Source organism: Mycteria americana, chromosome 5 (genome assembly GCF_035582795.1).
Source record: "Mycteria americana isolate JAX WOST 10 ecotype Jacksonville Zoo and Gardens chromosome 5, USCA_MyAme_1.0, whole genome shotgun sequence".
Classification (NCBI taxonomy): Eukaryota; Metazoa; Chordata; class Aves; order Ciconiiformes; family Ciconiidae; genus Mycteria; species Mycteria americana.
Genome location: NC_134369.1, coordinates 41,157,512 through 41,185,057, shown reverse-complemented (window position 1 = coordinate 41,185,057; position 27,546 = coordinate 41,157,512). Strand labels below are relative to the sequence as shown.

Below are 27,546 nucleotides of genomic sequence, written 5' to 3'. Positions count from 1 at the left end.
TTCAAGGCCCAGGATAGTTTTCTGGGCCATGGCATGGGGCACAGGATATGTTTCCAGCCATCCGGTGGTTGCTTCCACCATGGTGAGCACATAGCACTTGCCTTGGTGGGTTTGTGGGAGTGTGACATAATCCATCTGCCAGGCCTCCCCATATTTATATGTCAGCCATCGCCCTCCATACCACAGAGGCTTTAACTACTTGGCTTGCTTGATTGCAGCACATGTCTCACATTCATGGATAACCTGTGCAATAGCGTCCATGGTCAAGTCTACCCCTCGATCACGAGCCCATCTATATGTTGCATCTCTTCCTTGATGGCATGAGGTGTCATGGGCCCACCAAGCTATAAATAATTCACCCTTATGTTGCCAGTCCAGATCCACCTCAGCCACTTCCATCTTAGCAGCCTGATCCACCTGCTGGTTGTTTTGATGGTCTTCAGTGGCCTGACTCTTGGGTAGGTGAGCATCTACGTGACATACTTTTACAGCCAGGTTCTCTACCCGGGCAGCAATATTTTGCCACAATGCGGCAGCCCAGATGGGTTTGCCTCTGTGCTGCCAATTGTTCTCCTTCCATTGCTGCAACCACCCCCACAGGGCATTTGCCAAAATCCGTGAATCAGTATAGAGAGCGAGCACTAGCCACTTTTCTCGTTCAGCAATGTCTAAAGCCAACTGGATGGCCTTTACTTCTGCAAATTGGCTTGATTCACCTTGTCCTTCAGCCACTTCTACAACTTGTCATATAGGACTCCATACAGCAGCTTTCCATCTCTGATGTTTTCCTAAAATATGACAGAACCCATCAGCAAACAGGGTGCATTGCTTCTGATTTTCTGGTAGGTTATTGTACAGTGGGGCCTCCTCAGCATGTGTCATGACCTCCTCTCGTGATATTCTGAAATCTTTGCCTTCTAGTCAGTCCACAATTTATTCGAAGATCCCTTGGTGTTTGGGGTTTCCTATTCGAGCCCATTGTGTAATCAGTGCAACCCAATCACTCCACGTAGCATCAGCTGCGTCATGTGTAGAGGGGACCCTCCCTTTGAACATCCAACCCAGCAGTGGCAATCTGCATGCCAGGAGGAGCTGTGCGTCAGTACCAACCACTTCCAAAGCAGCTCAAACCCCTTCATGTGCTGCCAATATCTCTTTTTCACTTGGACTATAGCAGGCCTCGGATCCTCTGTATCCCTGACTCCAAAGCCCTAAAGGCTGACCTCCAGTCTCCCCTGGTGCTTTCTGCCAGAGGCTCCAGGTAGGGCCATTCTCCCTGGCTGCTGTGTAGAGCACATTTTTCACATCTTGTCCTGCCCAGATTGGCCCAAGGGCTACTGTATGAAATATCTCCTGTTTAATTTGTTCAAAGGCTTGCCATTACTCAGGGCCCCATTTTAAATCGTTCTTCTTCTGGGTCACTTGATAGAGAGGGCTTACGATCAGACTGTAATTTGGAATATGCATTCTCCAAAAACCCACAATGCCTAAGAAAGCTTGTGTTTCCTTTTTGCTAGTTGGTGGAGACATGGCTCTTGTTTTGTTAATCACATGCATTGGGATCTGACAACATCCATCTTGCCCTTTTCTTCCTAAAAACTGGATCTCCTGTGCAGGTCCCTTGACCTTACTTTGGTTTCTGGCAGAATGGGCTTTCAGGAGGATTTGAACTATTTTCTTCCCTTTCTCAAAAACTTCTTCTGCTGTATTGCCCCACAGGATGATGTCATCAATGCACTGCAGATGTTCTGGAGCTTCACCCTGTTCCAGTGCAGTCTGGATCAGTCCATGGCAAATGGTAGGGCTGTGTTTCCACCCCTGGGGCGATCGATTCCAGGTGTACTGAATGCCCCTCCACAAACTGTGACCTGCACTCTCCTGCCAAAGGGATGGAGAAAAACGCAGTAGTGGTATCAGCTGTAGGACACCATTTGGCTGCTTTTGACTCCGGTTCTATTGAAGTTCCAGCACGTCCACCACGGCAGCACTCAGTGGCAGCATGACTTCGTTCAGGCCATGACAGTCTACTGTTAGTCTCCACTTGCCATTAGGCTTTTGCACTGGCCATATAGGACTGTTAAAAGGTGAACAAGTCTTACTGATCACTCCTTGGGTCTCCAGTAGACGAATTAGCTTATGGATGGGAATCAGGGAGTCTCGGTTGGTACGATATTGCCGCCGGTGCAGTGTTATGGTAGTAATGGGCACCTGTTCTTCATCAACCCTCAGCAACCCCACAACAGAAGGGTCCTCCGAAAGACCAGGCAGGGTGGATAGCTGTTCAATTTCCTCCATCTCCAAGGCAGCTATGCCAAAAGCCCACCAGCACCCTTTTGGGTCCTTGAAATACCCTCTCCTGAGGTAGTCTATGCCAAGGATGCACGGAGCCTCTGGGCCAGTCACAATGGGGGGCTTTTGCCACTCCTTCCCAGTTAGGCTCACTTCAGCCTCCAATACAGTTAGCTGTTGGGATCCCCCTGTCACCCCAGAAATACAGAGGGGTTCTGCCCCTTTCTAGCTTGATGGCGTTAGGGTACAGTGTGCACTGGTGTCTACTAGAGCCTTGTACTCCTGTGGGTCTGATGTGCCAGGCCATGGAATCCACACAGTCCAGTAAACCCGGTTGTCCCTTTCCTCCACCTGGCTGGAGGCAGGGGCCCTCTAGTCCTGGTCATAATATTCATTAGCCACTTCTTGTACATACGAGTCAGGAGTTCCTTCGTTAAAATCAGGAGTAAGATCAGCTCTTCTACTCTGTCTGGGGAACTGTCCACTGGAAACCGGAGCAACAATTTTCTTGGAAGAACTCCCTTTGGTGATTGTTTTTCCTTTGGTGATTGTTTTTGGTGATTGTTTTTCCTTGCAACTCACGTACCCGCACCTCTAGGGTTGAGGTAGGTTTTCCATCCCATTTCCTCATGTCCTCTCCATGGTCACACAGGTAAAACCATAGGGTGCCCCGTGGTGTGTACCCTGTATATCCTCTCTCTTGAGCAGAGGAACACTGACTTCCAATAGCTGAGATACTGGTCTGTACAGGTGGAAATTAGGACCTATCTTCTTCGAGTCGCTGGACCTTCCAGGACAGTTTCTCCACAGCCAAGACAAGGGAGGAAGAGATATTTTTTTCGTAGTCCTAGATTTGGCCAGCCAATCCATTCACCATTGGTCCCTCTTAATCTTTCCAGTTCAGTATTGCCAATGAGTTGCCACACGACGATGGTGCGCTCTGTACCATCTTCCACCATGTGGCTCGTGTGCACTGGACTTCATCTGGATCTTTGGATAACTGCTTATTGTCCAGGTCACAATAAACCACCTCCAGCACAGCTAATTCCCTCAGGTACTGCATACCTTTCTCTATGGTGGTCCATTTCCCGGGGAGACATATAACATCTTCCTTGAAGGGATCTCTTTCCTTCATAGCTAACGGGAGTTGCCTCCAGAGGCTGAGGACTTGTGCCCCTTTTCCAATTGCTTTGTCAATGCCTCCTTCCCTAGAAAGGGATCCCAGCTGTTTGGCTTCCTTACCCTCCAATTCCAGGCTATTGGCCCCATTATCCCAGCATCAGAGCAGCCAGGTGACAATGTGCTCCCCTGGACGATGGTTGAAATCTTCTCCCATATCTCACAGCTCACTCAGGATAGGGATTGGGTAGTTACCGTCTCGTTTATGAGTTCTTCCTCTTCCTCTTCCTCTTCCTCTCCTCATGATGGCCCAGCTTTTTCCTCTTCCTTTCTAAACGAGCTGACTTTCGCTTCCAAGATTTCTTCTTGTGTACAGGGGTGACTGGTACTGGCACGGGTTTGTTCCCTGGTTCAGCTGCAGTGTGTGTCGCAGGGATTGGAGTAACCACAGTATCTGTCACCAGGGTTGGAATAGCCGCATTGCCTGTCGTATTGTCGTCAGACCCAGAGTCCTTCTCTTCCCCTTGAGGGTACTGAATAGTGTTGAACAGGGCAATTTCCTATGTTTAGATGAGGAGTAATACTTAAAAGTTAGGTTTGTAATGATTTGAATACATAAAAATATGTCCAATTACCTGCTCAGCTTCACTTACAGGGTTTTGGGGGTTTAGGGGTTCTGTGGAGGTTTAGTTTACTTTCTACATAATTTCTTAGGACAAATCCAGCAATAGTTTAGCAGCTTTATTCTTTGCCCACTAGAGGGACTTTACGGGAGCCTCTCTGCAATATCAGATGAATGATAGAGGCAATGCCTGATATATTCTTCTTGGTGTGTTTTTCTCCTTCCAGGGTGTAGTTATGGAAATACACTTTAAAAATGTAGAAATACACATAACAGCTGAATAAAAAGAAAAAAATCTATCAATGGCTGTGCTTCCTAAGTGACAGTCTTTCCAAAACAAACGAAGAACTCAGGCCTGCACACATTTATAGACGCTATTTAACTCTGCAATTTCATTTACCCCACTTAATAATGCTAGGTATTTGCCTAAGTATTTTTTTTCTAGTATTGGATGGGAAAAAAGAAAAAGAAAAAAAAGCTGAAAGTCAACAGGGAAAAGAGACTTGTGATACTTTGGAAATCTTATTCTAGATGCAACAGAATGTGCAGGTCATTGCTAATATGCCATCAGAATGCATGTTTATGAAGGGGAAGTATATTCATGTGTGTACATATATCAAACTATCCATGTTTCACTATAAACAGACATGTTCTTTGACACATAATATGTTTGCAAACTGAAAATAATACAGAAATCCTCATCGTGTTATTGCTTTATCACATAATCCTTATCAGTTCTCTCTTGTAGTCTTAATTGTGCTATATTTTCTTTTCTGCTCTGCTTATGTAATGTCTCCTGCAGTTCAATGGGGTTTTGCATGGGTATGTCTCAGAGGAACTTTTCTCATCATGCAATATATAGGGCTATTGAAGTAAGGTTCTGTATCTATAATGTTAGTAATATAATTAGAATAATAACACATTATAAATTAAGTATGGAAAATAGAGATTAGTAGGTAAATGCTAAGTTTGGTAAGAAACTCAGCCAAGAGAAACAAGAATAGATGATGCTATAAAAGAAAGCGTCAGTCACAGGGAAGTTATTTGTTTCAGAACAGATCTTAATACCTTGCTAAATTTGAGTGAAGTATGAGTTTGATTTGTGATAGTTTAGAGCTGGAGACAAGAGGACAAAAACATACAGTGTGAACTGAAATACACGGCTGTGTACTTGGGGATTAATTAAAAAAACACTTCTATAAACTTGAAACTTAGTAGAAGCATTGTAAAGGAGAAAAATCTGACTACACCAGCTGATCTCAGAATGGCTGTGAGCTGTCAACATGAAACCAGCATTACAAATCAAATATAATTTGCCAATCATCTCAGTTATATTATTTACAAAAGAACAGTAATACATTGTATAAGGCTCCAGTGAAACTGAATTTAGCATACAATGCACAATTCTAATTGCTGGTATTTAGAATAGATTAATTGAACCTGAAAGAAGCACAAAGAAGAGACCTCTGTAATGACCACCAAAAGGATGACATTATCATACAAAAAGAGGCTAAAAAGGTTGTTCAGCTCACAAATTATTGAGTAGGGGTGTATTTCTGTAAATACACAAAAGAGAAAACATTCAGAGAATGAGCTATTTAAGCCCATATATTTAACATAAAACCATCTGTTAAACTACATTTTATATTGTGCTTCTTTATGAAATGTTCACTGCAGTTCAACTGAGTTTTGCAAGACTACATCTCAGAGAAATATGGCTAATTATGCAATGCAATCAATCAAGATGGATCTCCTCCCATAATAAACTTTAGCATGATACTTGCAGTTTACATTCTTTAATTGTAAAATATGAGGTCCAGAACACTGTTTTTCAGTGTCTGAATTCCTTACTACATCATTGTATCTGACTAATGTCAGACAGAGCACCACAATCCGTATTTTCAAATACTAATCCAACCCAGAGTGAACTTTTAAAAGGTCCTTACACTCTCTTAAATTGCTATGTCCGTGTTAGAATGAGCTGGCAATGGGATTTTTCTGCTTTGCTCATTTGGGCCAGCCAAACTGTAGTATACATCTAAACTCCTCTCAATCTTAGATTAAATACCGTTTCAATAAATGGTATTACACTGTGTATTTTAATGCAATACAGTCTTTTTCATTAAAAGAAGTTTTCTTTAGTGTTATTGACAGAAATGCCTTAAACTTCCACTTTAGTTCCACCTAATCAGTAGATTCTATAAGAAACAGAAAATAAACGTCCTAATTCTTTTAATAAAACATGATTCCCATTCCCTTTTAATGTTTCAAATCATCTCTTCTAAACCCAGAATTCTTTTCAAAAGAACTCAGAGGGGATGATTACCACTGGTGGTTCCACCAGCTCTAGGCAGTCAGCAGCATAGCAGGATCTTTTTAAGGAAACGAGTGAAAAGAACACAACTGAAATGCATTCCGGGTCATACACATAAGCAGGTACTCAAGCAGTAAGTTAGTGTTAGTTGGATACATATAGCAATTGCTGACAGACAGTCTTGTCAAACTGTATTATGCCTACATTCTTTTGCATCTTTTTGTATAGATACTCCGCTCACATCCATGTTGTTTGATGTAATGTTGTATATGCTTTCAGTAACATTTACCGTAATATTAAAAGGTTGGAGAAACAAAGGCATTTATCCACAAGAGGGGGCTAATACTCCGTCCTAGGTCCCAAGTTGTAAATTTTCTTTATCAGACGTCTAAAACTTAGGCATACCAGATTTCAGGTTAAACTTTCTCATTTAATAATATTTTCTCATTTAACTGGTCCCTTTATGAGATACAAGAGAAAGAGGAAGTCAGAGAAGTGACCAGCTTCTCCTCAGGAGAAAGCAGTGGGACATGAGATCGCTGTGACTGAGAGAGCTTTCCCAATGGAGCATATTCCTAGATCTTTTTCTTTTTTTTAATGAGGACCTTTGGGCCTATCCTCATGTAATCGTTATAACTTTTTAAAACCAACAGTCAGTACCAAAAATGTGCTAAGAAAACCTTACTTAACTCCTCTGAGCTTACACAGCTGTTGAGCACATGGCAAGGGGTGAAAACTCCAGCAGCTACTGAAAGCGGTCTATTCCCGCAAAAAATGAAAAAATTGAAATCTTTTTCCTTTCAGAACTTCTGATCTTAATTAACCAAATAGTAAAAAATCAAAATTTCCCACAGAATTCCCATTTTATTTATAGTATTTCATCAGAGTAAAAATTGAAGCAAAACACTTAAACTGTTTCAAAGATAATCTATCTAAAAAGTGACTGGAGACCCATGTCCTCTTGGCTGTGACACAGAGTTAGAAATGTTTAGAGTAATGAAAAATTCCTTCTGCTATTATTATTTTTGTGCTTCTTTTACTACTTACATTCATGTTATTTTTTCACTGGAGAGAAGGGTTATGGGTTCTTTATAGTAAGTCAGGAATACACTGGTATGAAAGGGCTTTGATCTCACTAACACTGCAATTTTTAGCAGTCTGTACTTGCTTCAAGCTGCTGGCTGAGTCCATATCTTCAACAAATTTAGGGATACTTGGGTGGCAGAGTTAACATGCATTTAGAAAAACATGCTAAGTAGGCATTATTTATTACTGAACATTCTAGATCTTGAAAAGTGATTCAATTTTCAATTTAACGTATGTGGTTTTTTTTCTTTTTCCTATAGATATAGTTCTGGAAGGCTGGTCACCTGTAACTTAACAATCAGTCAACAGACTTTGCCTCATAGGTATTATCACTTGAAGGTACATTATATACAAAACCTGTTCTTTTTCTTAATGATAAAATATAAGTATACAACCCTTAGAGCTACTGTGGTCCATGATGCAGAAAGACTTTAGAATGCAAGCAGTAAAAGGAAATTTCTGATGACTATAGCTTAGAAAAAAGCTGAAGTGCTTAGAAGGATGTGAAAGAAAGCCTGGAGTCCAGGGGGGGATGAAAAAGACAAAGCAAAATGGAGTGACACATTACTGCAACACATGCGATTAGCAGAAGGTGAGGCCTTGGAAAGTAATAACAAAATTTTAGAACAGAATAAATACTTCAAAAAAATATTTAAAATGTTTCTAAGCACACCCATGGTTTTAAGTTACACAACTGCCTAACAGCTCTGGCAAGGTACCAGATAAACTGGCGCACCTTGGTAAATATTTGCATTGCAGGTTACAACAGAACTCCTCATTCTCTGTGTTAACTTGCACAGGTTGTACTTTCCTTATTATTGTTTCCCCACTGCACAATGCATTTACCATTATAAATTGTGCTAATAACATGCAGAATGCTAGCATTAAAGAAATAGTGGTAAAACTGCAAGTTCATCCTCAAAATACCATTATGCTAGTTTTCATTGCAGGGTTCAATACAGAATGGCATGCTAGATAGTTGTGACTCATTTTCTTCCAGCACTTGTATAAAGACTGACTTTGGCCTTGAACTTCATGTTTCACTAAGAATTTTCCAACAGTTTTATTTTTAACATAAAGTTATCATTTAAAATTAATTTTTTAAAATATTTAAAACAACTGAACATTAGAAGGAAATGGGTTTTGGCTGGTTTGTCAGAATATTGTGTCATCCTTTGTACATACAATTTCAAGATATCTCTTGTGTCAGTCATTCAGGTAATGATTTTAGTATACTAAACATGGCTGCATTGTTGCTAAGTCTTTCAGAATGTTTTTAACATGAAGTAGCCTGTTCTAAGAACAGATCTGCTATGCAATTTTCTCCCTCAAGGGTCTGTATGGGGACCAATACTGTTTAATATCTTCATCAATGACATAAACAGTGGGATCGAGTGCACCCTCAACAAGTCTGCAGATGACATCAAGCTGAGGGTGTGGTTGACATGCCTCCGGGACTAGATACCATCCAGAGAGACCTGGACAAGCTCGATAAGTGGGCCCATGTGAACCTCATGTGGTTCAACAAGGCCAAGTGCAAAGTCCTACATCTCGGTCGAGGTAACTCCTAGTATCAATATAGGCTGGGGGATGAAGAGATTGAGAGCAGCCCTGCCAAGAAGGACTTGGGAGTACTGGTGGATGAAAAGCTGGACATGAGCTGGCAACGTGCACTCGCAGTCCAGAAGGCCAACTGTATCCTGGGCTGCATAAAAAGAAGCATGGCCAGCAGGTCGAGGGAGGTGATTCTGCCCCTCTACTCCACTCTGGTGAGACCCCACCTGGAGTACTGCATCCAGCTCTGGAGTCCTCAGTACAAGAAAGACATGGACCTGTTGGAGCGGGTCCAGGGGAGGGCCACAAAAATGATCAGAGGGCTGGAACACCTCTCCTATGAGGAAAGGCTGAGAGAGTTGGGGTTGTTCAGCCTGGAGAAGAGAAGGCTCCAGGGAGACCTTATTGCAGCCTTTCAGTACTTAAAGGGGGCTTATAAGAAAGATGGGGACAAACATTTTAGCAGGGCCTGTTGCAATAGGACAAGGGGTAATGTTTTTAAGCTGAAAGAGGGTAGATTAGGACCAGATATAAGGAAGAAATTTTTTACAATGAGGGTGGTGAAACGCTGGCACAGGTTGCCCAGAGAGGTGGTAGATGCCCCATCCCTGGAAGCATTGAAGGTCAGGTTGGATGGGGCTCTGAGCAACCTGATCTGGTTGAAAATGTCCCTGCTCATTGTAGGGGGGTTGGACTAGATGACCTTTAAAGGTCCCTTCCAACCCAAACTGTTCTATGATTCCCAGCCTTGACAGACTTCAGGTCTGATAAATACTTCTATAAAGGACACTTCAAGAGCCAAGTCCTTTGTAATATCTATGTATTAAAACTATATTACATGGGCTCTTAAAAACTATGATATCTGTATTTTCACGTAGCTAAGGATACAGCAGCAAAGCTCACTGTCCTTTAGAATCCGGCTTTCTGCACAATAGCTTTTTCTTTAGTTTCCTCTGTCTAATCTAAACTTACCTCTGAAGTATCTCAAGACCACTGGGGCTTGGTTGATGCCCCAAGCCTGCCAGTGTTTAAGAGGCATTTGGACAATGCCCTTAATAACATGCTTTAACTTCTGGTCGGCCCTGAAGTGGTCAGGCAGTTGGACTAGATGATCATTGTAGGTCCCTTCCAATTGAAATATTCTATTCTATTCTATTCTATTCTATTCTATTCTATTCTATTCTATTCTATTCTATTCCATTCATATCCTCAAAGATTTTTAGGTGACTAACTTCCACCGATACCCTTAGTGCCTTTGAGGATCTAAGCTTGAATATCTGAGAGTAATTCTGTTATTTTTGCAGGAATTAGAACATGTTCTTTGTGCAGCTGAGCCAGAAAATAAAAATCTAGCATGAAATTATTGACTCTTCTTAAAGTGAATTAATCTGCTTGCTCAAAAATAATCTCCAGCCTGGTCTAATCAGTGTTCAAATTAGTTTTCTGTTGCAAGGTTATAGAAAGCTGATTTATAAAACTACTTCCACCATGTAATAATAAATTCACTTTCATGATGTGACCTTGTGTTTCAAGCCTGTTATGTATTTTTATGACAAGGTATAAACACTTGAATATGGTGATTTCTAATGGAAATGCTGAGAAATAATTACTTATGGTTTGTAAATGGCTCCCCATAATGTTCAAGTGCAGTTACCATAAAATAGGATGCCTCCTGATTATCTATCCAACATCATTTCATTATTCTGCAAATAGTGTTCTGCAAACATACTTTTAAAGCAGGTGTTGCACCTCACCCATTTAACCTGGGCCCAGCCCTGCCTAATTCATTACAAGTTCTGTTATAAATGATACTGCAGAAATGGCAAAGTACAGAGAGTGAATTCACTTATCTACAGCAAAAAAATGAGGAAGCTTGAAGTAAAAGGCACCAGGCCAGTCCACACCTACTGCACAGTAAAAATGTCAGTTTATAAAGTGACTGGAGCTTGGCAAAAAATGGGTTTATCTAAGATTTGTTACTCCTTTGTACTGAATTTCTTGCTTCCATGTGCACATTAAATCATTTAATGGAGAATTGCTAAAAACTGACAAATACTGGTCACTAACACATTTAAGCAAACACTGGCCCTTGGGTAAGATTATCTTAACTAAATATGAGGTGATATAAAACACTTCCCTCAAAAGAAAATCTGCTTGCAAGGCACTAAAAAAAATAATATTTTTCTGTCATTTTAATGAAGCAATATACAATATAGAGCTGAATGAATCTGCTCAGAATGGCACCTTGCATACAAAGAGAATGCAAGCAAAATGCACAGCAATTGAAGAGATGCAGCTCCTATGGAACAGCTACTGTGAAAGGGAAGAAAGGAAGAGCAGCTCCTGACACTTTGCTACAGGAGACTCTCATTATCTGCACTAAGGGCTGCATGTCCAAAACTATATTAACTGGGCTTTGCCCTGAACGTTCTTAGCTCCAAGGAATTTTGACTTGTTTCTCACAATGAAATTTACTGGTGTCATAATATGTACTGTCATATTTATTATTAAGAAAGCTACCACTGAAAAGATGATATTCATCTCAAGGAAGTCAAGAGCCCTAGTAGCTTAAAAACTCAGGCCTTTTTTAAACATTGGCTATTATAGATAAAACTCCTATGGTATGAGAATTATGTGTATATCATTTCCATCCAGCATAAACTTGTATCAAAATATTAGTCCTAAATACTCTAATTACCTGAAAAAAGATGGCAGGAAGGTGGGCAGGCAAGAAAGGCAGAAAGAAAGGCAGGAAGGAAGGAAGGAAGGAAGGAAGGAAGGAAGGAAGGCAGGAAGGAAGGAAGGAACGAAGGAACGAAGGAACGAAGGCAGAAAGAAAGGCAGGCAGGAAGGAAGGAACGAAGAGAGAAAGAGAAAGAAAGAAAGAAGAAAAATAATTTGAGGGAATTAGAGTTATATTTCTATTATCAAATGCCTGGTCAACCCATCTGTCACAGCTGAGGAGTGCCATTTTAATCTTGGAGAGGTTTTAGTCAATGCAGGATCAACAACATTTCACTGGCAGTGAGTCCCTCTTAAAGCAAAGACTACATGGATATGGTCCATATGATGATATTTCTGCCAAGAAACTGAAATTACAGAGTTATAGTCTGTAACGAGTGAGTAACTAGCCAAAGTGATTACTAGGAGCGAGGAGTAAAGAAGAGCAGATGACAAAAAAGAGCTGATCAGTCATACGCATTGCTCGGTTTCTGAGCCAGTAAGTAGGTTCTTAATCACAGCCTCATCTGAAACTGGTGGTAAAGCACTCAGACTTGATTTATCTATACACCCAAAAAAAAGTCAGCATCATTTATAGAACTGAAATTTACAGAATACCATGAAAGAAGGCAGAAACTCACTTAAAAAAGCAGTAGCACATCAAAAAAGGACTCAAAGTATTAGTAATATACTTGAGTAAAGGGGGAGAGGAAATAACAGGGTTTTGAATATTTTCAGTTCTTTTTCCTGTATAGTTCTTCCCATTTGTTAAAATCATCATTTATTTGCAAAGTGCTGGGAAAATTTCTTTTAATTTTTCCTGGGTTGTGTTGGGTTTTTTTTGAGAAAACACTCTGCTGTGCAGTAGAGACCCCTAGAAACAGATTTTCCCATTTTGTGATGGTAGCTGTGGCCTAGCAGAAGTATTACATGTTGAAAATTGAAGGATCTTTTTGTCTAATGTATGATACCTCAATACCACTACAGATGTCACTGAGAAGTGTATAAAGAGTTATACAATACAGAAACACAGTGATTTGGTACATACCTGAATTTTTCACTAGAGTATACGAACGCTTGAAATTAACAAAACTGTGTAACGAAATTATAAAAAAACAGGAAAGCAAGTAACTTTTCAGCCGTTTCCAGCCTTGTTTTCATCTGCATCTAGAGAAATAAACTACTCTATTATTATTTTTTTTATTATACATTTTAAACTAATGTAAGAAGAAGCATTTCCAGTAACATATACTTCAGCAACTTTTTGTACTTTTTGAAATACAGCAATGCACTATTTAGAGAGACAGAAGCAAGCGCTGCTTCCTTCACACCCAGGAGACAGATGCCTGAAGGAATCTGCTTGTGGAGGACAGGGACAGGCAGAGTTAATTAGAAAGCTCATTTAAAGGCAATTGCCACTCCTTTTTAAATGGCGAAAGGACATTCTTTGCCCACATCAGCTGTGAGGAAAGAGAAAAACCATAGTATTTTTCTTCAATACCGAACAAAGGAAATACTAGAGTAAGAAAAACAGTGTTAGTATTCCTTGCAAAGTTTTGTAGTGTTCGTGTATTACTTGAGGTTGAACCCATCAGGGCAGTTGCTGCCTATACGAATACATAAGCTTTCATTTAAAAAAGTGTTTCTAGCTTCTGCAGCTGCCAAGATAAGCTAGAATACATGACCTCAGTGAACCTGAAAGATTCCCAGGCAGGGGACTAATTAAAATTCCATCCACTACTACAAATTGTTTGCTTGTTTGTTTGTGTCTGATTATTTTCAGATTTTCATATTTCTCATGATTCCTACACAGCCTTAGTCATGACTCTTGAATGCTTAAGATGAGCAGTACCAGAGCAACTCTATTCCTAATGCTACAGCACTTCTCTGCACCACTGTCCAGCTTCTGCTGAGAACCTTCCCTAGCTTCCAGAGTCATTTTTGGCAAAAAATGATGCCACCTACTTATGGCTGTAGTGAGGCATGAAGTACATCTATCCCTGCTGTGGTCCCTGCAATGTGAATTTGAGATAGGATGAACAATGATCTTATGCCCATTTCCTGATGCATGCTCTAACTTAAATGTTGTACTTAGCATGTATAGCAGGTCTACCAGGATGGAGTCGCATGTGTCGCTCTTGTGTTCCTAGAACACATTCTTTCAATTTAACAGAATTAACAACTTTCTGGTTTGAAGCACTTGCTATTAGTGGCAGCCTGGCACATGGTAAGGGTTCACATAGATTTTCCCCATGATAAATTTTTTCTCATTTTTATAATAATCACTCTAAGTTCTGACACAGGAACCTCTTAAGCTACTGCCTAAGAATGCTGCTACACTTTCTCCATTGGCTAAAGAAGTTGTTAATACGAACTTTAATGTTTAACTAATCTGAAGCTAATTTGATTGCTTTTCCATCTTCCAACTGCAATCAGTGATTACTTGATGACTCTATGCAGTTACAGCTCTTCATACAGTCCATCACTCATATCACTGATTGCGGAAAAGTCAATTTCCAGAACACAAATGATTTCTGTGTTGTTTTAATAGTAGTTGGATAGATGGAAAAGATATCTTTTGTGTCATAGTGTAATATTCCAAGCTGAAATTTCTCAGGGGAACTTTACATTGTCTGAAATTATGAACTCAATCGGATACTGCAATTTTGAGACCCTTAATTTGTCTTAAGAGATCCTTCTTTTTCTTTCTCCAGCTGATGAGATGCATTGATTAAGGCTTATGATGAAAAGCAGATCAGCTAACAATAGCAAATCTTCAAGAGGTTGAAACAAATGTGGAACATTGCTCATGGAAATCAGGTATTGAGAAATAGTCAAATCTTTGAAAAGTTAGTTAGACAAAAGTATTTCATTGAGTTTGAAGGGCAGCAGTCCTTTTCACAAGAACATGAACAGTCCAAACATGTGAATATTACTTGGAAGAGGATATACTTCAACCATGTTCACATATGCGTTTTGAAGCAGTGTTTTGGTTAGTTTAAATAATGTGATTAACAGTTCCAATTTTTAAGTTTGGAAAACACAACAGTAATAGTCCATAATGTTTAATGCCTCCTTTCTGGAAATAGCCAGTCCCTGTTTCAGGTTACAAATCAAAAGAAAAAGTATATGGTAAAGAATGAACCAGTAACCAGAAGTCTGAATGGAGTTTTTTGTAGCCAAAGACCTACCTTTGCAGAAAATAGTTTATCACACTGGTCAAAATTTCTTATATTTCCTGAACTACTAGATTCCTCAAGAATTTTCTTTTTGGTGTCACCTGTTACAATTATCTGTATTTTTCAGACTCAAGCAAGGTTAAAGTAATTAACCTGAATAAAATGTAATGACTCATATTCATCATATTTTTCCTGCATTCTGAAGTTCCAAAACTATCCTTTTATTAGACCAAAATAAACCTTGTCAATAACACTGTTAATTCAGAGCATATCGTAGAGGAACTCTTTGTTCAATGGTAAAACTAGGCAAAAGGCTTTCTTTACTCCATTCTGCCTTACAGTCTGGCAATTTTATCATGAATATTTTTCTCACATTGAACAAGAAGACCATCCTGTTTTCTTCTTCTTTTTTTTTTTTTTTTTTTATTTATTCCTGGATACAAGAACTCATGGACAAAACTCAACAGTTTTGGAAATAGATCTGATATACTTACATTTAAAAATAGGTCTATAATCCTACAAAGAAATGTTGTAGTACTTATTGGCTTTGGATATACAGCTTAGGAGTACCTTAAAATTTCATGTTCTGATTTCAGCCAAAACCAGAGTTCAGAGGAATAGTAATTTTTTTTTTTTTTTTTTTTGAAAAGTGCAGCAGCCTTCATTTAATCTCAAGGGTCTGATATGAACCATATCCAAAGTGCAAGTCAGCACCAATTTTTATTTTATCCATATCTACTCACCTACATATCTACTTACCTACATCAAAAGACTTAAGAGCTGATTCCCTGTTATGTTGCTGTTCTTTTATACAAGTTGAATGGTATATAGGAGTCTGAAGAAGAGCAGGAATAGTTTCCTACTGAGAAAGTATCTTCAGTGCAGAGCTGATATGCAAGAAGTCTACCACACATTGCTCAGATCCTCTCAGATAGAGGAAAAGCCAAATTTATGGAGCTGGAAGATGGAGAAGACAAAGGACATAGATGAAGAACATATCACAGTGGTTGGTCTCTGTTTACTGTGATTCAAAGTAAATGTGTCATATTAGAGCTGAATCAGGACCTGTTCTAATTTGTCTTATGCTGTATAATATTCCCAGAGATTGAGGGGCCAACTTCATGAGCCTTAACAGAAACAAAAGAAAAAAATGATTGAACCATAAAAGATTTTTTGTTTGGTAGGATTAAAAACTTGAATTTTCCTGGGAAAATGGAAAAATGGGGAAATATTATCTGGTCTTCATGCACAGGAGCTTAAAAGATGTTTCAGATAAGTGTAGATTTTTATTTTAATCAACCATTTCTAGCAGATATGGTTTTGCCTTTCCTATTAGTATTGTTTCTTGCCTTGAGAGTTACATAGCACACTGCAAACCCAATTATTTGTTTAATGACCTTTAGAAATTCCTTTCCAAAAACCAGCAGGTCCATTTCACAGCAGTTAAAGATAATCATTGGAGTGATTATTCCACTATGATATCAAGTCAGTCTTCAAGGAGAATTTGGTTATTACACAACAGTCTTTCAGTATAAGAAGGCAACTCGAGCTACACTGTACTTCAAGTGGTAATGTCAAAATTTATAAAATTAAAGAAAAATCTATTTAATGTTGTAACTGAGTGTATGAAAAGAAAAGAAATACTGGTTGCAATATTCATGGCGTTAAACTAGGCTACTATGGGTCTATGTAAAGAGCCCCCATTCTATTTTCAGTTGTAACATTCAGTTGTACAGTGTAATGGTGCAACATTGACGTTACTCTAAATCTACAGCACTATAACTTACTACAGAACCCATATAAAATACTGCCTATTAAATATATGCTTATATATTTGCCAGTGAGGCAAAGAATTGAAAAAGTCTCACTCTTAGTGATCCTTAGAACCCTTAGATTAAAGGATTATTAGTTTCCATGGTTTTTTTCCTTTCTAAATCAACTCCAGATAGAGGATACATAGCCAGCAGATATCTGCTATTGCTAGAGTTTCTGCTTCAGTTTTTTCTTTTTCTTCTTCCTCTTTTTTATGGTGTGTTGTTACTGACAGCTCTTCTCTCCTTACCCAGGATGGGGCTTCATTACAGCTAAGAAGCTAAAATGGTATGAAAGGGAATGGAATAAGTTCCTGTAAATGAATAGTCAGGAGCCAATTTTTCATCCTCCTTGGTCTGAATGGTTGTCAGTCTGAACTAAATGCATGAGAGAAGGAAATGAAATACTGTAACTATACTGTTATGTTCCCGAGAGATACCATTCTCTGTGGTGGTAATTATCCTGTATGGATAAAGCCTTCCTGTCCCATAGCAGAGCAGGAGCCAATTTTAGAGCCTTGCCAACAATGGCATATTACTGATTTCAGTGAAAGCCCACTAAGGCCCAGTGTTTGAAGGCACACTTGCAGTAGCTTATGAAGAGGAGAGACAATGAGGTGAGCACAGGAAGGTGAACAGGGGGTTCATTTCAATACTTACACCATTATCTTTGTGCAAACAGTGCTGCAACAGTGCTTGCAGGAGGTCAAACAGCCTTGCCTCTCACAGAAGATTTATTTGATGTTTCTCACAAGCTCTCGCTATCTTCAACAAGTGGCGCACCAAGATGCACGTAGATACAGGAACTCAGTACAGCTACAGAGGACATCCTTTGGCTCTGGAATCTTTCATGTTCATCTTCCTTTGGACACTATCCCTTTGGCCCTTCTTTCCTCTGTGTCCATGGGATGTGGTGACTCCTTGGCATGCTCGACCTGTCAGAGCAAAAAATAGGGCAGGAGGATCACTCCTTAGCAGATTCAGCTTTTTGTTTCCAGACCTGGCACTGTGTTTTCTATATGCTATTTTATTCACTAGCACCTGCAGACTTCATTGGTTAAACATAACATAAAACATAGCACTGTTTATGGTGATCAGTGTTTGCACTATGGGTACCTGAGATGTTTCCATCCATCCCCCTTTTCAAAATACAATCTGGTTAGATCTTACCCTTTCAAATGAGCAGTTATATTCGATACTAGAATTTTATGACAGGCACTGCTGTCTGCCAACCAGACAAACAGCCATGCTTTGCTTCCAAGGAAGTTCAATATAAATAGCTTCCTGATAGTCATTAACAAAAAGAGTTTATCAACATAAAGATTGCATATGGAATTTAGGAAAAACAGCTAAAGAATGCACATATTCATTACACAAAAATACAAGTGTGAAATTCAAACATTTCAATCCAAAGCAGAATCAAAATACTTGGAAAAGAAAGCCAGTCTAATGGAATGACTATGAAAGTTATTTCAGAATTGCATTATACGCCATTATCTTTATTCTGAATTAAATACATAAACTTAAGCTTTTTAATTAAATCATTTGAACTTCAAAACCATATGCTAGTAAGAATTTGCTTTCAAAGCATTTTGGTGGGATTTTATTTTTATAAAAATAAATTTATAACAAAGGCTTTATGAAACGGGAAAAAACTGTCAGGTAATGATAGGTTGCTTGGTAACAGCAATTTGATTGGAAAGTATCTTTCAAAATGTACAATGGTAGTTGTCCTTGCAAAAGTAGAATCTCCTGATGCAACACTGTCTGTAAAAGATATTGAAAATTTGGCTGAAGAGGAAGAAACGGTTTGACCCTGAATACTTTAGGATTCAGTTGCTTGTGAGGTGTTAAAAAATTCCAAATATTTTTAAAACAAGCCTACCACCTTTACTTAAACAAACAGATGAAAAGGTAATACAAGTTTCAGCTCAAAAGCAAAATAAGTCCTTGGAAGCTGCAATGACACAGTTCAAGTTACCTATATAGTTTTGAATCAGAGGTTCCTTTCTGATGCAGTGCACTTCTTGAGCATAAGTGATGACTGTGATTTTGCATGTGACTAAACATAAGAAAGAGACATCCATGCTTCAGAAGGCTAAAGGTTTTAAAAATTTCCTTTCAAACTAGGAGTTATTTTTTATGTAATTAAATCTCACCAAGTTATACATCAGAAACTTCTAGTGCATTTTTCAGGTCCTACAACAGAAATTACATGAAATCTATACTTAGATGCATTTCTTCATTATTTACAACATGCCAATATTCCATCTCAACTTTCTCTGAAAGTACAGAAATAAATAATTCATAGAGGCTTTTTACTTAAGGGTCAATCCTTTGTGAAAATAGTCCAAAATTAATAGAGATGCATATTGTGTGAAACCAGTGCCTTTAACCAATTTTGGCCACACAAAGGACTCATTGACTGAGAACACTACCTTTATCTTCAAAAATTCTGGTGAAAAATTAACAGCTGCTGTGAGGGATAAAGGCAGAGGCATTGCACAAGAAAGCGTACACACATAGAGTAGCTAAGATAATTAGGGGATTGGAGCATATAAGGAGAGGCTGAAAGAACTGGGATTTTTTAACTGGGAGAGAAGATATGGGGGGGGGGGGGGGGCGTTTACCAATGTGTTTAAGTACCTGAAGGGACTGAGAAAAAATGATGCAACCAGATTCTTCCCAGTGGTACACAGTGAAAGGACAAGAGGCAATGGGCACAAACTGAAACAGAGGAAATTCCATTTAAACATAGGGAAGAATACTGTAAGAGTGGTAAAACACTGGAACTAGGTGCCCAGAGAGGTTGTGGAGTCTCCATCCTTGGAGATGTTCAAAACTGATCTGGATACAGGCCTGGGTGACCTGCTATAGCTGACGCTGGTTGAGCTGATTGGGTTGGACTACAGGATCTCCAGACACCCCTTCCAACTTCAACCATTCTGTGATTATATGTGGAAACTACTGGGAATAAATGACTATCAAGTCTTAGTTAAAACACAGTTTGGTGAGAAATTATTTCTGCTGTCCAAACTTAAAGATTGAAGAAATGTAGTCATATCTGTCCTGTAGCAATCACTGAAAAATGTCAGAAACTTCCTTGTGTCATTCATAGAAAGGGGGCTTTTGAGCCTTGGCAAAGGTTATGCACTTGGACTCTTGGAACTGAGAGAAATAAAATGTGCTTACTCAGAACTGATGCTTCTACCAGCATCAGGACAAAAAAACTTGGCTGGTAAACAAGATATCAAGTCCCTGATTGAGATAAATGAGGCAGTTCACATTTCTAAAGTTAACTGTTTAAGTGTCTTCAGAGAGTGTCAGTTAATATTCATAATTTCAAGCCTAATTTCACAATATGAGATATGAAATCAAAGAAGTACAGTCCAGGAGTAAAGCACATAGCTGGACGTTACTTTTTACCTTGGTGTTATAGTCTGTTTCACTGTTGAGCTGACAGTAGCAGCAATTACTTGAAGCAGCCTGACACTTTTTTCTGATTGGCACCAGTCAATCAGGCTGTCTGCGATGTTGTCAAAACATCTGATATTCCTCCCACTAGAGTGCACAAGAGTTTCAAAAGTGGAAATTAGGAGTCTTAAGTGCTGTAAGTGTGTTGAAAATTTACTTCATTACTTTGAGGAGGAAATCCAGTTTTAATTAAAGTCACCAAGTAATGAAGATGACTGTGCCAGTGACTAATTACCCTCACTGCTTTACAGATACTACCAATTCTGAAAAGAAATTGTATCAAATTTTAAATTATTTAATACAATGGTGACTGCACTACTAAAACACATCATAGCAGCTAGGGAAAAAAAAATCAGTTGGACAACTTGGTTGTTATTATTAAGACAACATGAATTGCTAAGGACAAATTATTCCAATGTCACTTCTTTCATCTTGGATGGAAAAATTAGGCACTGCAAAGTGTACCTATACAGCATTTCACTGGCAGAAAGGAGGAGTTATATGTAGAACATATTTTGAAACCCACCTACTTGCCACCTTTTAGAGTATTAGTCTTTCATGTACATGGAGTCTCACTTGCTCTGAAAGGTAGTCCATAGCCATGCCTGGGACCATGCTTATAGGCTTATCATCTATGTGGCACACGATCCTGACCTTGGGCACTGCCTTAGGGAAGTCTCTAAGATCCAGTGCAGATGTATCCACTTTCTCCTTACTGTAGGCACTTGTTTGTCAGCATATCCACAATAAAGGGTTATATCTTATAGAACATAGCTAGCACTAGGACCACAGACACTGAATCTGAACACAGCCATGATGGTGAATTTATACATCACTGCTCTTTCAGAGATCTCAGAGCCATGCCCCACAATGACAGAGAAGTGCTCTTAAGGTTCTTAAGTAGCAATATATTGCTCGTTTTCACCGTCATGTGAATTCTAATCAAGCTATAGCTGTTGTCACACTCTCCTACTGAATGCACCTTCACCAGGAAGAATAAAAATCTGGCTGGTTTCCATTCTTACAGAGCAAGTTGTGGTTCCAACAGACAGATGCCTAAAGACAAATTTCCAGCAACAACTCCTTTCTTTTCTGCTAGTGCTTTATGACTGTTTTTTTTGTTTTTCACCAGGATCCATTACAATCACCACCTGATTTAGGAATTCTTCTGATGGTAACTGAAATTAGGGCAAACACCCTGGCAAATGCTGACATACTTTGAATCAAGGCCATAATAAACAAGGAGACAAAGTGATAATGGTTGATCCTGCAGTATTCAGAGGGGACTTTTGGATCATTTATGCCATTTGATGCAACTCGTGGCTTCTAAGTGTTCACCCTATGTCAGTTACCTGCTGGTTTTGATGAATATGTTTTGCGTTTGTTCTATGCCTGAATACAACAATCACATTGGAATGTTATGAAGCATGTAGTCCTTTTTACAGGTCATATTTGGACTGCATATTCTTATGCACAACTACTGGTACAGCTAAACAATGAAATATTGCTCCTTAGGATGGCTTTTGGCTGAAATGCCATTAGTAATGATATTTTTCTATTTTCAGTATATTATTAGAATAATGTTACCTCTCTCTTCTCATGTCATAATTATCCTCTTCAGAATGTCATTATTTACTGGTATCTTTTTAATTTATACAGTTTATCTCCTCTTCTGAAAAATTCTGCTCAGTTATTCTTTTCATCCTATGTGCTGATTATTATAGTTCCAATATTCAAAAGCTGAAGAGTGTATAGCGAGATGGAATTTTCAAAGCTTTTACATCAAAAGAACAGATTTATCCACTCTGCTGTAAGATCTTTGATGAAGTAAGCCAATATTTTTTTTGCATTCAATGAATTTATTCATTTTCTAAGCAAATTTGTACCACCAAACTAATAGGTTGTTTTAATCCACAAAAAACAAAGAAGCTCAGAGTTAAGTTTTGTTTACTATACTAATGAAATTATATAATAGCCTCCAAGGATATCATTGATACAATGTTAATTTCAATATTGTTTTGAAAATATGTAGAAATGCAATGATGTGATTGAAGCACTTGACTGAGATTCACATGGTCATTGGTTCCACTCCTAGCTTTGGGACATTGGATATATTATTTAAATAATCTGGCTTACTTATATTATTTATGTGCTGATTATAATAGGACTGGTCTTAGGTACAGGAAAAGTGGGCAGTTGAGTAGAGTAGCTAATAGAAAGTAAAATCACAAACTCCAGCAAACAAGGATAAGACATAGATACCCTGGTACACCTGGTCTGGAGCAGAGGTGCAGAGTGGGATTTGTATGCTGGCAGCAGGACTGTGTCAGCCTCATACTAAGGTCAAGGAGCTCTTTGGGCCTTGTGTCTTGGGCTCCTAAAATGCTTGTTGAGGATGGGTTCTGCTTCTGACACTGCAAAACTGATTTTTTCACATTACTGAGAACATTTGATCTAAGTCTGGGGTTTAATAGTCTGGCTTCTGTCACGTTAAACTATGGTATGGATACATTCCCGAATGTATGAAAGTGCCCTGAGGTCCAATATAAGTGTGCTGCTCTGGGGTTGTGGAGATGGGCCTTGGATGGCAGGAGGCTGCTACGGTGGGCCTGGGAGGAGCCAGGGCAAGATATCACTTGGGCTCCCCCACCTGCCATTGTCTCTCTGGGCTCCTTTGTGGGTATACAAACAGCTTTTATCACATAACCTACCAGAAGGAGAGCAAGTTTGCAGATAGGAAAGCTGATGGTGAAAATACTCTGGAGAACACCGTTTATACATTTATACATACTTACAGATGTCCCTGTACAGATTTCCATGATCACAAACTCTAAATCCTTTAAGCTTCATTATTTCGTTCTTCTTATATAAAAATAGCAACAAAAATATCAAAATTTATTCCCTTGATAAGCTATTTAATAAAAATAGAAGTGAAAGAGGATAATCAAAAGTTTAAGCATTTTACAGCACATATCAGTCCAAGCTGAAGTCTTATGAGCAAGCTACAACCTCTAAATCTTATAGTAGAAACATAGATCAGCTCTTCATTCTTTGTTAGTGACTAATACATCATCACATTGCAGAGGTTTCCTGCTTTTTTATTAGTAAAATCTTTCCCAATATGGTGTTTTATAATTGCAGAGTCATTACCAGTAAATTTCCTGAAACATTAAAGGCAAATATCTCTAGCAAGTGTCTGTCATGTCTAAAAAATGCTGAATTTAAAATCCCCATCTCCAGAGATCTCTGAACTGAAATACACAGCAATTAATAACAGCTAATATATAATGACTGCCATGTATATATGGTAACCCAAACTGAAAAAAAAACAGTACTGTTCCCTGAAAGGCAGTTAAGATTTCAGTCCAGGCTATCAATTGCAATTTGAAATTGAATATCAGGTATATGTTTTTAGAGATCAGTTCAATCAGCCAATTGTGCTTTCAGACTCTTGTTTTAAAATATGTTATATTGGTACATCTGATAAGTACACAGAAAAATTGTGCCGATAACAAATAAGTACATTCAAAATTCAAAATATATTTTGTATACAAAGTGCATAGACTATGAACAGACATAGGGAAAGTTAAGGGAGATGGGCAGCTTGAACAGCTTCAAACCGTTCTTGTTATATTGAAAAGAAGAGGACTACTTACATTGTCAATGAGATAGTTAAGGCTCTCTTGGTCCACAGAAGGAACTCAGTCCATTCGCTCAGAACCTTTCTGGAGCTGGGACAGATTTTTTCCCCTTTACCAATATGCACAGCTTGATTGATTCCTTCCGACTTCTGTCTCATTAACACTATTTAACAAACTACTTAATTAAAGATTTAAATTCAGATAGGACCTATTTCTTTGCTCAAAGATAAATGTATTCTTTGATGCTTTGTTCTGCTAGAGTTTTAAAATGAATTTACTTTCTTCACAAGTTCCCCATAGTAAACCTTTTTCTTCTTTACCACTAATTGTTGCCATCAGTGCTGGCACACTTAGGATAATTAGACTATCTGTCATTTCTAACTGATAAGATTCTAGGTTTTCTGCCAATATGATTAGTGAAAGTTATACAATGGTTCCCAGAAGTAACCTTCTACTCAGCTCCCTTTTCAGTACAACCTGATTAATTCCACTGTCTTCTGTGCCTCACATTGTTTCCATGGATTTCTGCTTTAATAAACCCAGACTTCAGTTTAGTCCATTCTCCATCTACCTCTGTAGAATTTCTTATTATTTCCTTTAAAAGTTTTTCTGAATTCCTACAATAAGCGTTTAGTCTTAGATGTGCTTTTAAACTGATCATATCCTTATCCTTTTCAGATTCTTTTTAAGACTAACAGAGCTTGTCCTAGTCTTTAAAAAAGAGAAATTTAAATGTATAACTCACCAAGATACTTTGCATTCACTGTTTATTCTTATCCTTCCAAATTTAAAAACATTACTTCCATTGCTGAAGGTCCCTCCTTTCCCTTTCCATTCTTTTTCCATTGACTCACTCCAAAAATCTCGTCTGGTGTTAAAAAAAAAAAAAAAAGAAACACATACTTTTCATATCCTCTCATTTTCATGTATATGTATTCTTGTATGTCAAGGTTCTTTCCCCCCATTTCTAAAGAAATCTATCAGCCTGCCAGTGTGACTCATTTAAATTGAATACACAGCTCCTGCACTTAGAAACTAATTAAGTAGCCCAGAATACTTAATTCCATTGAGGGTTTCTGCTTTCCTTAGGTGTACCTGAGCGTACAACTTCCGTACAGCAATTTCTGGAAGGAAGAAAGGAAGTTAATGAGCTCTTCACCAAGTTGGGCAGGAGTGTTGAGCTGCTTGAGGGAAGGAAGGCTTTACAGAGGGATCTGGACAGGCTGGATCAACGGGCTGAGGCCAATTGTATGAGGTTCAGCAAGGCTAAGTGCCAGGTCCTGCACTTGGGTCACAACAACCCCATGCAACGCTACAGGCTTGGGGAAGAGTGGCTGGAAAGCTGCCTGACGGAAAAGGACATGGGGGTGTTGGTCAACAGCCAGCTGAATATGAGCCAGCAGTGTGCCCAGGTGGCCAAGAAGGCCAACAGTATCCTGGCTTGTATCAAAAATAGCGTGGCCAGCAGGACTAGGGCAGTGATCGTGCCCCTGTACTCAGCAATAGTGAGGCCGCACCTTGAATACTGCATTCAGTTTTGGGCCCCTCACTACAAGAGAGACATTGAGGTGCTGGAGCGTGTCCAGAGAAGGGCAACGAAGCTGGTGAAGGGTCTAGAGCACAAGTCTTGTGAGGAGCGGCTGAGGGAACTGGGGTTGTTTAGTCTGGAGAAACGGAGGCTGAGGGGAGACCTTATTGCCCTCTACAACTACCTGAAAGGAGGTTGTAGAGAGGTGGGGGTCGGTCTCTTCTCCCAAGTAACAAATGATAGGACGAGAGGAAATGGCCTCAATTTGCGCCAGGGGAGGTTTAGACTGGATATTAGGAAAAATTTCTTTACCAAAAGGGTTGTCAAGCATTGGAGCAGGCTGCCCAGGGAAGTGGTTGAGTCACCATCCCTGGAGGTATTTGAAAGACGTGTAGATGTGGTGCTTAAGGACATGGTTTAGTGGTGGACTTGGCAGTGCTAGGTTAACGGTTGGACATGATCTTAAAGGTCTTCTCCAACCTAAATGATTCTGTGATTCTCCCAGAGAATTTTCTCCTGTTTTCTCTCTGAATACTGCTTGAACCACTAAAATTCATAGAAACATGTACAAATCTAATGTACCACTTCACTTATTTATTCCAGTGTACTAAACAGTTATCCATACCACTAAGATAACAGTGAAATGAAAAAGTCAAAGTGAATACAGCCAAAGCTAGCCCAACAGAAGAATTTTCTAATAGAAGCAAGTATATCAATTGTCCTATGCCTTTAACAGTTTTATATAATGCTAGCTCAACTAATCGTCTGGGTACTGAAAAAAAGGGCCATTAAATACCCATTGCTACAGTGTTAAATTTGCACAAAATTATTGAGTTCCATTTTAATATCGTCATAGGAAAAAAGGAAAAAAAAAAGAAAGAAAAAAGTTGAGAAAACTTATTTCTTACAAAATGGCCTATAAAATCAAAATTTCATAATTGGAGCCTTGTGGAACACATCGTATTCAAGGAGTTAGTGATCTTGAGGAAACCATGCCTGCTCTATTGGGCCTTGACTTAAGGCTTGAAAAGCCCCTTGGCATGAGCAGCTGCTGTAAGGGAACCTGCTGGAATGCCCCGTGCCAGCCTGTGCTGTGCACTGGTGGCTGTTATGGCAGAGATGGCATTCCAGCCTGTCAGGAGAAGATATATGATTTTGTTTGTTATGCAAAATAAAAGGCACCACAGTATAGGAGGGAGGAGGAACCACTCAACGGATGGGATCTGCACAGCGTGCCATGGAGAAAAGTCATCTGGGGTCTGTCTGACGCTGCACAAATTCCCAGCATCTGAAAGGACATAAGATCTATTTGCTAACTATATTCCTCTTTTTATTCTCTCTTATTAAAATGGGGATTTTATTATGCCATTTATTATCAGGCTTTTCTTATTGAGATCTGGTAAGAACCCTGTACCATCTCACTCTCTCTCACTCACCCCCAGTGCAGAACATGGACGTAGGGAGTTGAGATGCCAAGGTACATTCTTCTGCACTATTCTGATGAGTTTTTAAATGAATTCTGTCAACTCTTTGGTTTTTTGCTACTGCATTCAAACATTTTAAAAACTACACAGGTGCTGTTACTGTTGTCATGAAGAAGAACAAAAGAGAAAATAATTAGAGATGTCAAAGTATGCTAGTGGGCACTTAATAAAAATTATTTACATTTGAAGCTCATGAAAGGGAATATGTGGTGGGTGACCACAGGAACAGTTGCAGGTACAGCCATGAGTCTCAAAAATCATACTGGGACCTGGAAAAATATCTACTGATTTTTCCCTACCTTTGTGCAAAACACTACTGGACTCCTACTTGACCAGATGAAGGATGACTAGGTCAAGGTGGATAATATGTCCCATGGAGAAGAATGATTTTCATTTGATGCCTTCTTTCCCTAAAGAAAAAAAAAAAGAAAAAAACATTACATGAATATGAAGATTAGCATGAAGAATAAGATCAAAGGTTGATTCTCTGAGAAAGTTTTAAGTGTTATTTCAGAAATGAGCAGGAAAAAGGATACCATCTGTATGGATATTGTCACCAGGTGTCCTGGTTTCAGCTGGGATAGAGTTCATTTTCTTCCTAGTAGCTGGTATAGTGCTGTGTTTTGGATTTAGTATGAGAATAATGTCAGTAACACACTGATGTTTTAGTTGTTGCTAAGTAGTGCTTACACTAAGTCAAGGACTTTTCAGCTTCTCATGCTCT

The 27,546-nt window shown here is 39.0% G+C and overlaps 1 long non-coding RNA gene across 2 annotated transcripts; it reads right to left on the bottom strand.

The window, feature by feature from the left end:
- Positions 1-764: 764 nt before the first annotated feature.
- On the bottom strand, positions 765-24,580 carry LOC142409752 (uncharacterized). 2 transcript variants are annotated; one of them, XR_012775763.1, is made up of 6 exons: positions 24,556-24,580; positions 23,826-23,900; positions 17,356-17,630; positions 15,644-15,841; positions 3,587-3,968; positions 765-777 (listed from the first exon to the last, which is right to left on the bottom strand). It is a non-coding gene; the product is annotated as an uncharacterized LOC142409752 (long non-coding RNA). The 2 variants fall into 2 exon arrangements; XR_012775762.1 differs by lacking the exon at positions 765-777 and having other exon boundaries at positions 3,336-3,968.
- Between the last annotated feature and the right edge of the window lie 2,966 nt (positions 24,581-27,546).